The sequence below is a fragment of the Thalassophryne amazonica genome, chromosome 12, assembly GCF_902500255.1.
Source record: "Thalassophryne amazonica chromosome 12, fThaAma1.1, whole genome shotgun sequence".
NCBI lineage: Eukaryota > Metazoa > Chordata > Actinopteri > Batrachoidiformes > Batrachoididae > Thalassophryne > Thalassophryne amazonica.
This window is the reverse complement of record NC_047114.1, coordinates 88,620,821-88,633,055: the sequence shown is the minus strand read 5'-3', so window position 1 is coordinate 88,633,055 and position 12,235 is coordinate 88,620,821. Positions and strand designations below refer to the sequence as shown.

General features: G+C 38.2%; 1 protein-coding gene across 2 annotated transcripts in view; it reads right to left on the bottom strand.

Annotated features, from left to right (window-relative positions):
* The window catches only part of arhgap21b (Rho GTPase activating protein 21b), a 124,732-nt gene extending 119,285 nt beyond the window's left edge, over nt 1-5,447 (bottom strand). For both annotated transcript variants that reach the window (XM_034182805.1, XM_034182806.1), the window contains exon 1: nt 5,235-5,447. The gene's annotated coding sequence lies outside the window, so the exon portion shown is untranslated. The remainder of the gene's footprint in view (nt 1-5,234) is intronic.
* Between the last annotated feature and the right edge of the window lie 6,788 nt (nt 5,448-12,235).

Sequence of the window (12,235 nt, the reverse complement as noted above, 5' to 3'; positions counted from 1 at the left end):
ACAAAAATGTAGAACAGCTATCCAGGGTGGTAGCTGTAACCAGGTAGGGGTCAATTAAGAATTACACAGAGCTTAAATTTAAAAATGCTCCAATCATATTGAAAAGTGTGAAGTCAAACTGGAGGTTCTGTGAAAAGCTGTAATTTTAAAGAAATGGAGCACAGTAAACAAGCATGCAGGTGCGAAAATCAGCTTGGCGGAAGCAATTTGCCGCTGCAGGGTTGCTACCTGGGGCACACAGCACCTGCGGGAGAATGGCTGATTGGAGTGAAGATACGCTGAAACAAATTTGAGAGAAGTTCTTTTCAATAACTTGTGGAGATCTGCGGCACACTGTACAGGACTAGATTCATCTACAAACTCCAGGTGGCAGCCAGTAAGATGCAAAATTTCTGAAATTTAAATGAACAACTTTTTGATCCTGTCGCTGCAGGTTGTGTTAGCATAGCTTTAGCCACAGAGATTAGCTCACACTTCAACTCTTTCAACCTAGCATCCCTGGTTCTCAAGACCAGGCACCTAAGTGGCTCTACTCCCTTTTTTTTTTTAAGATATTTAGGTGTACCTTAGTATATACTAGTAGAGTTCCACCTTAGATTTGGAATGTATAATACAACCCCTGGCAATAATTATGGAATCACCGGCCTTGGAGGATGTTCATTCAGTTGTTTAATTTCGTAGAAAAAAAAAGCAGATCACAGACATGACACAAAACTAAAGTCATTTCAAATGGCAACTTTCTGGCTTTAAGAAACACTATAAGAAAAATAATTGTGGCAGTCAGTAACGGTTACTTTTTTAGACCAAGCAGAGGGAAAAAAATATGGACTCACTCAGTTCTGAGGAATAAATTATGGAATCACCCTGTAAATTTTCCTGATTTCTTATAGTGTTTCTTAAAGCCAGAAAGTTGCCATTTGAAATGACTTTAGTTTTGTGTCATGTCTGTGATCTGCTTTTTTTCTACAAAATTAAACAACTGAATGAACATCCTCCGAGGCCGGTGATTCCATAATTTTTGCCAGGGGTTGTAGAAGATATACCTTACTGAATTTTCATGTCTGTGTGAAAATGATTGCTTACTGTTAATTTAATTTGCTAATCGTAAATAGGATTTGGTCATGTGACTTCAATGCATATCCGCGTTGAATGACTCCAGAGGATTAATGAACAGTAGGCACAGCTTCACTTGTATCAGTTTTTATTTTTGTTCATGTTAAGACACTATCAGGTATTGGGAAAGAACAAATTCCTGAAGTCAAATGTTTAGATAAATGTAAAGATAGAACAGTCCAATGCAAATATGTATTTTTTTTTAATGAATAGTAACAACACTATTCTAATTCATATGACAGAGTGTGTATTATAGTTCTGTCATCTTGCCAATATGGGAAAGTATGGTTTTTATTACTAAAACGAGCAAGAAAATGAGAATGAGAAATAGCTCTCATTTAGCTTGTTAATTGCACCAAATTGCATATAGTATTTTCCCCAGATCCCTAATAGCTGCGGCAGCCTCAGCCTCAATATCATTAATAAAATGTAAAATTTTTTTCAAGGGCCACTTTCATCACAGACCTTTATAAAGGGACTCCATCCCGTTGCCTTCACCACACAATTTCTTAAAAACCAAATCAGTGCTGACCAGATATTTGCATGTGATTAGTCAAGGGAATTGAGAAGTGGTTTCAAATTTCACCTCAGATGCTATCAGTTCCTTTTTTCAATGCCTGTGTATTGAAATGACAAGGCATTGGGTCATTCAAAAGTCCAATATTACATGATCAATACAAGTCAGAAAAAATTTGTTTTGGACAAGAATTGCTTTTCTGAGTTGCACAAATAGAATTTGTGTGGTATGTTATTGCTCGTAAATAGTTGTATAAAAAATGTCTGAAGCATTTCCTGCACTTTAATGTAAACAGATGTATATAACTTTGTTTTTGCTAAATTTTTACTTTTTTTTATTTACAATTTATATTTGCATTCTAAGTAATAAAAATGATGTTAAACATGTTTGTGGTTTCCATAGTAAAAAAAAAAAAAAAAAATTCTATTCTAATTTTATGTTTTTTGAGAATTTAGGTTCACTGTGTCAATATAGAATGTCAGAATGAAAGAAAAAACTGTAAAGTCACACAGGTAAAGGCAAAGTAAACAATTTTAACCCCTTAAGCCCTAGAGCCTATTTCACTAAAATCACATACCCATACATTATTACAAGGTGTTAACCGGTTTAAAGTAAACTTCAGACAGCACAAAATCCCACACCTTGAGACAGAAATTAGTTCACCCTAAGGACAGGATCCCTAGTTACAAACAGAGCAATGTAGTGTATTCTATCAGATGTCAGGAAAACTGTAACGAACACTACATAGGTGAGACTAAGCAACCTTTACACAAAAGGCTATACCAGCACCGCAGAGAGGGCGCCAGTGGACCTCAGTCTGCAGTTCATCTCCACCTTAAAGACACTAACCACACGTTTGAGGACAAGGAAGTTAAAATATTAGCCAGAGAGAAGAAATGGTTTGAGAGAGGTGTCAAGGAGGCATTCTTTGTGAAACGTTTGAAACCTAGCCTTAACCAGGGAGGGGGTCTGAGACACGCTTTATCCCCTATTTACAATGGGGTACTCAGGTCAAAGCAGTTTCAGTCTTTTGTTCATGGTAATGAGTCATTCACGTCATCAGCAGAGTCGTCAAGGGAGCCATCAGGAGAAGGACAGCTGCCCTGTCATTAGGAGGGTGTTAACTAGAGCACAATAGGTGCTAATTAGAGCTATTGTTTAGTCACCAGCCTATAGCAGTCTGCCTCTCGGTAGGAGGGGTCTGGTTAGGTTTAAAACTCCAGCTTTTGTGACTTCTTGATTATTCTTCTCTACAAGAGTCAAGACAGAAGTCAGACCACCAGAGCAAGAATTTTAGCTGAGGAAGCTTCTGCGATTTGAAGCGAAACGTCCTCGCGTCAAGCAACCCAGTCCAGTCGAAGATTCAAGCTTCTCTACTTAAGAGGTTAAGGTAAATTATGAAGGTAAAAAAAAAAAAAGTAGTCAAAAACACCCAATTATACCCTGGACTCCAGAGGGTTACGTTAATCACTTAGTTCTCAGGAACACTGATTTGGTTTTAAATTTCATTCTAATTCACTTATATAAAAACCCAATAACACAGATTTTTCCATCCAGTGATGATGTCAGTATTCCTGGGACACTGACAATTTATGTCACACAATACAATGCACAAATGTTTTTCACAGCAATAATTTACTTTTTGAGCATGTTAAATGTTTATCATATTTTCTTCCAGTTTGATATTCAATGTCCATGTAACAGAAGAACCATAAAATGCAGATTTAGCAGTCTAGAGTTTGCATGGAGACAATCTGCAGTAAATTCCTCCCAAAGACAAATTTTGAAACATGATCTAAAAATCAAAATGATGATTAAAAAAGTCAGGTTTCTGTTTTGGTCATTTTTACTTGTAGTTTCAGCATGGCGTGGAGTTCACAGTAAAATATGTAAGGGTGCCATTCATTTGCTCCTGTGTAGATAAGCGGTGGCATGTAAAATTTATCCTTCAGTCTCGGATTCGGACATTAAAAAGTGAGCCTTAACATCCACTGTGGCGTCTCAGAGACATTTCTAAATAATTTTACAAATACAAACATCATAAAATCAGACCACAGACTAAATCTGACACACGCCAGGAAAACACCCCTGAAAGGTTCGCCACTTGTCACATAACACAACCAACCAATGGGAGGCCAGCGTAGTGCACTGCTTTGTCCCAAGCCTTGTGATTGGCTGCCAGGTCCAGTAAACATCAAAATGGCCAACAGGAACAACTCACAACATTTTGCTTCAATCAATGCTTGATTTTGCCAAAAATTTCTACATTTTCCCCCAAAAACCAGAATTCCGGAAAACTTTCATCACTGAAAGGTACACCACTGCAATGGCAGAAGCCATTTAATTAGGTCCTTCTTCCTGCGATAGGGGACTGTCAACAATGCAAATTACAATCGTTATTACCTTTTGTTCAGTTTCTTTTTGATCAAATACCCAGGGAATGGCCAAACTGTGCAGAGTGAATGGCATCAAATCTAAACTTTTGCAAAGATTCTGCATGCATGTACATTACATACAAATTAAAACACAAAACGAAACACACTGTTGGTCATGACATGTGAGATCACAGCAGTCTTAACAAATATCATTACAAATCTGAATCTTGAGAGTCCAATGTAATTTCAAAATTGGTGCACATGCAGAAGTGTGGCATCAATTGCTAAAAAGGGAAGAAAAAACCCAGACGTCTGGGCAAAGCAACTGTCAAAACAGCTAAGCTAACGATTTGAGGTTGTGGCTGAGGACCACAACAGAAATAAGTTTTGTATTTTTTGTGTTATGCTTGGAATGTACTTTTATGAATGGGACGTGTACCTTACACATTTTACGTGCATGCATGCTGGACTTCCAGCTTTTGACTTCTGAATGGCAAGTTCTTCATTCAGTTTCGATTCCACTCTCAGTTATTAATCAAATACCAAACAGACTGTCAAAACTGTCAAAACATAATGAAGAAATTCGACACATTATTATGAAAGTAGACCTTGTAAAACTGTATATTAGAAATTCGAGTGCGAGTTGATGAACTTGCTAAAATGCTACAGGAATACTCAAAGATAAAAAATGTATGACATTAAATTGTGAGGGTTAAAGCTGACGACGGTGACGTCGGTGACGGTGACAGCAGAATATTCACGCCACAGTAATGTGTTGTCATCAGTCTGAAGCACAACAACGTGGAGTCACAGGCACACAATAATGAATGGGCAGCAACAAGTGGACGGCAGGCAGGAATGAAAGGCCGTCACATGTGGAAATTATGAGTCACTTTAGTTCGTCATACTAGAGTTAATTACAAATGCACCAATGTCCCTATTGTGGCAGATTATGCCGTTTTTTCGTTTGAAAGAAAGCTCGATGTCCTACTGAAGCGCACAACGATCGTGTCGAGCTGTTGTTCAGAAACCAGCAACAAATGGTCAAAGGTTTTCCACTTTGCTTTTGAGAAAACAGCGTAAACACAGTAAAACATGGCAGGTAAATATACACTACATTCCTCATGTTGTGAAAACCATCTCCTGTACTTTTTAGACGGGTAAACACCAACAATGCTAGCACCGCAGCTAGCATCCATGCTAACGAGTTACAAGTGGAAAAAAGTTACCTGTGTAGTTCATAAGCGTCGCTACGGGCTGCCGTCCATTAAAAACAAGTCGATAATATAAAACCATAGCGCGACGTCTGCACTACGGACAGGTGTAACCGCATTTTTTTCGATATCTCCCGGTAATTAATCTAACCCCACTCCAAGGAGGAGCGCGGTGGAGTTTTCTATCTGGAATTTTTTTGCTTCCAGCGTTCACACAATTGGGAGTCCACCACCTTCGGTCAACAGTGCAAACCACAGCCAATCACAAACCGCGTTACATTCGGTCTGTCCAATCGTGTACGACCTTACAAAAACTACACCGCTGCGCTGCCAAAATGTGTAGTTACGTCCAACTGAGTTGAGAGAGCAAACTCCTGCGAGGAAAATTAAAAAAAAAAAAAAAAAAAAAAAAAAGAAGAAAGAAAGTATAATGAGCCCAGCCGCAAAGATTCGTTTTTGAAGTTGACATGTGAGTCAGGAGTCACATGTTGTGGTTCAGTGAGGTCGAGCCCAGGAGTTTACACTTAAAATCAAATAATCAAAATTAAATTCCAAATAACGGCGACACTCCCTTATTAGACACCATCTGAAACAGACTGTGTCTGGAGACAAAAAAAACCTCATGGCCGTGACAAATGTTGCTCTTTATTTCTCTCCAACATAAGGGGCCACCTGTTGCTGGGATTGGCAGCTTTTGTTGCCGGGGGTCACTTTATGGAGACCCTCACATAGCAGCTTCTCTGCTTCCAGAGCATTTACTTTGGGACATTCAGCAAAAAATGTTAAAGTGCTCTTATCATGCTTTTTTTTTCTTCTAAGATGACTTGGGTTATGCATCACATGTATTTTCATTATCCCACAATTCCTTGCCTCTTCCTATAGAAACTACTTTCCTATAAGCCAAACGTAGGCCTGAAATGGCTCATTTTAAACTTCTGTGACATATGTCACAGGAGGAGGGAAGCTTGATAATGGCACAGCGTAATGCTAACTTTAACATTGAAAATGCCATAGATATACTAATGCGTTAGCATCAGTCCCATTTTTAAATTATAAAATACATCTATCAACTGTTTCAGAAGACCATAACAGGTCGGTTTAACATAAAAAAAGTAAATATTACTCACAGACATATGCTCTTTAGGGTTTTAGGGGGGGAAAATTAAGATAAAGAGAAATAAAACAAAGAATCAACTAAGCAGCAGATGGAAGAACTGCTTCATTGGTTCAAGGTTCAAAGCAAAGCCGCGCTGCAGAAACGGTTGAGTCTACAGACCCACTGCAGGGTCTGTAATTAATGTAGAGAAATGATAGTTTTCCTGACAAACACCCCCAAAAACAACAGCCACTCTGATGGACCGATAAGGGAATCGTTAAGCAAAAAGGCTATTGATGTTGATGGATCGAATCATTTCTTAAGGATACCCTAAAAAAACTGGTTCCGACACGCAACCCTAACAGTAACACTCTTTTGTTTTTCTTTTTTTTAAATAAAACTCACATTAAAGACTCACGATTATCTTAGTTAAACACCTAAATACATATTTTGGTTGAAGTCAACTCCATAATGCCGCAATGTTGCAAACATCATCTTTTGGTGCTCTGAGATGGCTGTATTTCTGTATAAATCTCATATATTCTCCTATATTTTCAAAACATTAATGAGAAATAAACACTTTTAAATGTAAAAAGGTAGTTTTTGTAACCAGATAACACCTTTGAAGTGATTTACAAGACATCTTATGGAGATGTTAGCGTGCACGCTCCAGGAACGGCTATCAAGTGACAAAGCAAACTGCATGTCACCTTCATTTGTAGCTATTGTGACCGCAGGCTTAGTCTGCCTACATCACAGCTAACCTTTAGATGGCTAAAGAGGTGGCACATGGGCAAGGCCGTGTGTGACATGGGCGGGATAAATGAAGAACTCACCTATCTTAAGAGTTACCAATAAAGGTAAGCTAATAAGTTAACCTCCGTTTAGGTGCTTATTAAATCATATTTTTGGGGACTGCTTTTTCATAACAGTTTGCTTTGACATGGGCATTCAAAATTATGACCCGCTAATTTCCTCTGTCATCATGGATTAACTGGACCTAATATCATCAAGCTACTGAGAGCTAATGCTGATTCCTTAGCATTCAAAATTAAATCAAGCATTGATTGCACTACTGCAGCACAGACATGTTAGATCTGTTAGGACAATTAATCACACAGTAAGCCATATTATTATAGATATTTATAATAACGTGCTAAAAAACACGGTCCTCCAAGTAGCTAGCAGCAGCAGCTAGCGGCCTCAGGGGGAGCAACACACAAGAGCTGTGACTCACAACAGCAATGCCCCTAATTATGCATAACATTATGGCTTACAGTGTCTTAAACTAAGATGTCTTAAAATGATGGCTTCAATGAGAACCAGCCTCAAGTGGCCAGTCAGTGAACTGTAAATTTTTCTTCTTCCAGATTTGCCTCATTTTGGACTGTCCAAGCTTACCGCTTGCTTTTTGCATTGTGTGACCTGCCCACGCTGTGGGAAATGGACAGACGGCCCGTCTGAAGAGACAAAAGGTGTAGAAAGCAGCAAAACCACTACATGTCATTCTGTTTTGTCATTACCCATAATGCAATGCATTACACAGCTGTGCATACACACAAATTCTCAAGAGTTGCAGTTTGTGTTTCTCCTTGCTGAATTTGCCAGCATATTCTGGTATAGTTTTAGTCATTGTTGACTAATATGTCAGTTAGTTTTCATCATAATTTAGTCATTTGAATTGTCAACTTTAATCAACTACATCAACAGATTTAGTCGACTTAAATCTTGTATTTAGTCGACTAAAACAGTTCTAATGACTAAATTATGATGAAAATTAAATGACATTTTAGTCGTCAAACTAAACCAAAATATGCTGTCAAAATTAACTCTGCTCTTTACATAGATTCACATTTTCAACACTAATATTTCTGATCTTTCCGGAATATGGCTGCCCTAAGATTGCCAAAGCTCATGGGACTGTCAGCAAAACAAATTGTAATTATCTGTATTTTACTCAAGAAAAGAGCAAATAACTCAAGAGAAAAGAGCACAGCACCAAACCAGAACTCCTCCAGTGATTTTTTTGCATGCGCGCGCACCATTATGTAGTGATATGTTTCATTATGGGAAATGACAAAATACCAGAGGGTATAGGGTCCAAGCTAAAACCAGCTAAACTGTTTCTTATCACCACAGAATCAATGAAAATATTGGTAGAATTATCTGGGAGGATGGAGAGAAACTCTATGGACAAGATACATGTGTACATGTTTATGCCTGTAAATGTGAATAAATGCTTTAATATGACTGATTATACGGTTTGCATCTTACTTTAGCTTCCACTAAGTCATCACTAGTCAAATGTCGGTGGTTTCTTATGCTTTTCCATTATTGTATATGTGGAGTTATGCGGGCTTGTCCAACTCAAACTTTATTTGAACTGTGACCGTGCAAATACACTGACCATAGTGTGCAGTTATTGGTTGCAGACCAAAGCGTACAATAATACCAATAACACACATTGGAATTTCCAGAAATGTCCAACAAGAAATGAGTTTTCTGTTCAGACCAAACTAAAAAAACACACACACACAAAACTGCGGGAGGAAATGTCTGTTTTCAAATGCAGCTGTCCAGTTGTTACAAAAATAGTTTTAAGTCCAAATATGTGCAGTGAATTTCGTCAAGGTAATGTGACATAGCAATAATTGCTGACTCATCTAAGAGTTTGGCGTGATAAGGATGTGTGACGTGGACCGATGCAGTGCACAGGGTGCAAGACAATAATCGTGTCATGACACCTGAGGCCGGAGGGCCCTATCTTCCACTCAACACCAGTCAGCGCTGTGCAGTGTAGTTGTCGTTTTCAGCCCACCCAGCTGTATAAATGGGCGCCGGCCTTGGCTGCGGCAGCAAATGTGAGGCATGACTGTAAAGCGATCTGAGCATGTTCTTGGTCTAAAAGTGCTGTTGAAATGCAGTCATTCATCTTCTTTGTGCTCAGTGCTAATGACCTTTAAAAGTATTTGTGTTTTGGTCTTAATATATGGTGTGGTCCAGCGTAGCGTTGCAGTCTTGCTAGCATGAAACAGCAGAAAATGAATGCACCATAGACCAACAAAAACCTGGTCTAAAGTTGAGTGCAGAGTTTTTCCTGCTATTTATGCAGTACACTATTCAGATATGCTTTACATAGGCTGATTTACAAGGCTTGTACACATGGGGGTGCATATTAGCGCATGAAACCACAGCAAAAATGAACTGAATTTTTTTTTTAATCTGAACAAAAGCACAAATTAAAAAGAAAATACAAAACTTGATTTCCATGCTTCACCTCTGGGAGCTTTGGCGGCTGCTCTTTTAAATGATTCACTCTCACACTTTGATGCTTTGTGCACAGCTCTGTTTCTTCACCAGAAATCCTCTCATTGGAATCCATAATGCAAATGTCAATGTACTGGGTTCCAGCGCACGCCACTCTTAGAAAGTAATGACAGTAACAACCCCTTTGCACCCTGAATCTTAACTTTGCATACAGACTACAGCTAGTGTAAACAGAAAGTAGAGCTGGACATGGCTCACATGCATTTGTACTAGGTGTATTCATTTGTGGGCTATAGATTGTCAGGTTAGGGCCCTTAGCAGCCTATAACAACTGGTGAAAAAGGAGTAAATACCAGTGGTGGGCACAGTTCTGCTAATTATCGAAGCTAATGTTTTCATTATCGGATTAGCTTTTCAGATAACTTTGAAAACCATCAGCTGACTAATTATCTTCCAATAAATTTTGGTCCAATAAATTTTAGGCCGCTAACATATTTTTGCAAGTGTAGTGAAAAAAGCTTAATAGTTATAAACATTTATGAAGTCTGAAATCAAAGATTTGAGTACCTACCTATTACATGTTATGTAGTAGATGTACAGTTCTGTCCTTGGTAAACAGAGAAGAGCTGGTTCCAGGAGAAACTGCTCTATTTGCTGAAAAGAAAAGAATAATTTCTTTTGACTCCATACTGATGTGCTGGCAATATCACCCAAGTCATCCAGAGGCATACAGTTTTAACTTATTGTTAAAATTTTAGCCAAGTTATTTAACATGAACATTGAAGTTTTATAAAGTGAAAATATCAAATTATATGTTTTAGGTTTAAAGTTATGCACTAATTTTGAAGGTGTTAGTGTGGACATGCTGTGTCCAGGTGCATTATGGGTAATCTCAGTACATTCACGACAGAAGAAATGCATTTGAGACTCTTTGATCAGGCTCCACATGGACAACAGCATTAAACCCTTTGTATATTGTGCCTAAAACTGCCGTGAATATATTCTCTGGGTTTACAGATGTTGTTATTGTGTTTGTTTTATGTAAAAATGCAAGAAGAAGCCCAGGTTGCTTCCCCATTATTTTCAATTGGAATCATTGTGAGCTGCAATCGGATCTTTTTGCTCTTTAGAGTCCTGCTTATGTCAATCACTGTCTGTCGTCTTTGTTCCAGAGTAATATATATGTCTGAAATTCAGTTTGCGTTTATTCCATGCAGCTTAAACGTATAGCAGACATGAATTATCTGGAATTTTGTTTTGGCAAGTTTTCACAGTCTCTACTGCCATCTACTGGACAGTAGTGTTCATGGCAGTATGAGTGTCTGGATGCCAGTAGATGTCAGTGTTCTATTTATTTTGACCCCAGTTATATCAGACGGTTGTCTATCACAACTTGACTTGTTGGCTTTTGCAAATGGCTTTTTTTTAACAAATAAAAAAGGCACATTTTACAAAAGCACATTTATATGTAAACACCAACACACACACCTCACTTTAACGTGTTGGTTTTGACATAGAATGAATGAGTCAACCAATCAGTGTTAGCGAAGGCCCATTTACCCATAATCCCTTTGGCATCTGTGTTTATTAAAAACTTCAGAAGTAGTGCATTATTTAAAATTAAAAGATATATGTTATATTTTAACTTTGTACAAATGACAGAATTGACATTAATGGAGTTATTCTATCCGGATTAATTTGATGATTTTTCAATCAAAACCATAAGTCAAAACTGCTTTATTTTCCATGACCTCTGCCTCACAGCGGCACTGCTGTATTCTGTGAAGGAGTAATGGTGTGATTTGTGTGTAGAGTTGAGCTTAGGTTCTCTCAATTGCTTCACTGCTGTAAAAATATGTAGTAAACAGGAGCTTCCAGCAGTGGGCAGGGTGCACAAAGACAGAAGTGATGACACATTGTTTGGGTCTATGGTCTCCTTTGATGCTACCAGAAGTAATTGTGGTGTTAAAACTCAAAATCAGCTTGCTAGTAGCTGCAAGTGTACCAGAGACAATAGTGAAGTTATCGGTTATCTGTAGCTTCCAATAAATCTGTGGGTGGTTTATCAGTTTAGCTTTATAAAAGATAACTTTTCAGTTAGCTGATTATCTGTTATCGAAGCTAACATTTTGGTTAGCTGTGCCCACCACTGGTAAAAACCAACCTGAAGTCTTACTGTGGAAAATCAGCTTTTATCTACTATTTGCAGTTACGTGTTTAAGATTTAAACAGTAAATATCCTTAAAATTGCACAATTCTATGACTGTACATGTACAAACTCCTACGCTGTAAATGGTTGACTTCTGCCAGTACATCCATTTTTTTCTGATGCACAGCCAATCACAGGGGGTGGCTGCACCTTATTTCCATAAAGCAAGAGGGAACCCCCCCCCCCCTTTTAAAACTACAGTACGTAGGATTTAAGGGCATTTATAACTGCAATATAGCAAGCATAACTAGAAGCACTTGGAGAGCGCAAACATCCGCCAAGGCCATAGGGTCACTGACATCACATGGAATACCCTTTGGCAAAGAGACTTATTCCATGTTGTTTCACGCATCTATGTCATGTTTCAGATTCAGTGGTTAAATCCTTAGATCTTCAGCAAATGTATTTATAAAGAGAAACTGCATGAACTACACAAGTGTTTTT